Source organism: Arachis ipaensis, chromosome B05 (assembly GCF_000816755.2).
Source record: "Arachis ipaensis cultivar K30076 chromosome B05, Araip1.1, whole genome shotgun sequence".
In the NCBI taxonomy this organism is placed as follows: Eukaryota; Viridiplantae; Streptophyta; class Magnoliopsida; order Fabales; family Fabaceae; genus Arachis; species Arachis ipaensis.
In genome coordinates this window covers 120,536,813-120,538,916 of record NC_029789.2, presented here as the reverse complement: position 1 = coordinate 120,538,916, position 2,104 = coordinate 120,536,813, and positions in this window count along the sequence as shown.

Below are 2,104 nucleotides of genomic sequence, written 5' to 3'. Positions count from 1 at the left end.
CTCACAAATCGGCTACGACCCCGAGTTGAATACTCGAACCCAACTCTTAAAAATAAATTGGGCTCGAGTAGGGGCACTATTCATACCCTGGCCCAATAAATAGGGCCCAAGATCTAAGCAAAGAAGCCCAACCCAAAGGGTTGGCCCTCCTCCAGTACCAGCCTTCGTCCCAGAAGTCGGTACTAAGCACGACCCACTCCAAAGAAGTCGGATACGAGGGTTAAGCTGGCAGATAACACTCATTCGAATGAGTAACTGCCCCTAGAAACTCTCTAACCACTTCATAGAGCCATATCTTAACCTCTTATTTAACACCTACATGTGTTCAGTTATTAATATTTAATAAATAATCTGCCATCATAAGATTCTTCACCGACATATATATTGATACTGGATCAAGGTAGGCTTAGGTGGGGAAACTTAAAGCATTTTAAAGAGTTGGGGAAAGAATCCAATTTTGTGGATGATATGGAAGCCATACACATGGTATGGAACTTGCTGGGATGCCCCTAAAGAAGAAGTATTTTAGAAGTGACCATTTTGTTGGATGTTTGGTATGTCTTTAGTTGTTGGCAGGGATGGACATAAGGAGGGGAGTGGCGGCCTCGGCCCCCAACTTTTTTTAATAGTAATAAATTATTATTATAATTTAATTTTTTTAAAAAAATATTTAGTATTTAATTTAATATAAATAAAAGTTCAATCTAATTTAAATATTAATAATTTTTAATATCTAAAAAATAAGTAATAATATTAAAAAAATTTGAAAAAGATATTATTACTAATATTTTTTAATTAAATAAAAAATTTTAAATCTCATAAAGTGAATTTTTTTTCTTCTTGTGGCCTTTTTTTTATTCGTTTGGTATTAATTCTTTTTGTTTCAACTGCTACAATTAAGAAATCTTTTTTAACTATGAATATTGTGAAAAATAACTTAGAAACAAAATAAAAGATGAATTTCTTGTTAATTGTCTTTTAATTATATTGAAAAGAAAATTATTAAAAATTTTGACACAAATTCTATTATCGGTGAATTTTATGATACGAAGAATCGACCACTTCGTTAGTAAAAAATATACACATATTTTTTTACTTTAAAATATATTCTCTATCTGTATATTCTTATAATACATCTTATATTATATAATTTTTTTTACATAATTTTTAATATTATGTGTTATTGGCCCCGTAATATCATTTCTAGATCCGTCCCTGGTTGTTGGGTTTTGGTATGGTCCGAAATCCGAACTAAGCAAGACATTAAAGACGTGGGACCCGTCAGTTAATGTTAGGGGAAATCATACTAAATAACTCTGATATTTGTCTACAATTTTAATTTTATCACTAGTATTTTATAAATAATCTAACGTTACCTCCTCGCTAAAATTATCAATAGTTACTAATTTTTTCTTCTAAATTTATTCTTTTTGTAGCATTTCTTTTTACTTATTCCAAACAATTAGGTAACCATAACAATACCCCGTTTTAATTATTTTTATAAATTCATATTTATTGGCGTTCAAACTGTAAGGGTAAAAATATTTTTTTTTTCTATTATTTACATTAATTACGTTGTTGGCAGGGATGGACATAAGGAGGGGAGTGGCGGCCTCGGCCCCCAACTTTTTTTAATAGTAATAAGTTATTATGTATAATTTAATTTTTTTAAAAAATATTTAGTATTTAGTCTAATATAAATAAAAGTTCAGTCTAATTTAAATATTAATAATTTTTAATATCTAAAAAATAAGTAACAATATTAAAAAATCTGAAAAAGATATTATTACTAATATTTTTTAATTAAATAAAAAATTTTAAATCTCATAAAGTGAATTTTTTTTCTTCTTGTGGCCTTTTTTTTATTCGTTTGGTATTAATTCTTTTTGTTTCAACTGCTACAATTAAGAAATCTTTTTTAACTATGAATATTGTGAAAAATAACTTAGAAACAAAATAAAAGATGAATTTCTTGTTAATTGTCTTTTAATTATATTGAAAAGAAAATTATTAAAAATTTTGACACAAATTCTATTATCGGTGAATTTTATGATACGAAGAATCGACCACTTCGTTAGTAAAAAATATACACATATTTTTTTAC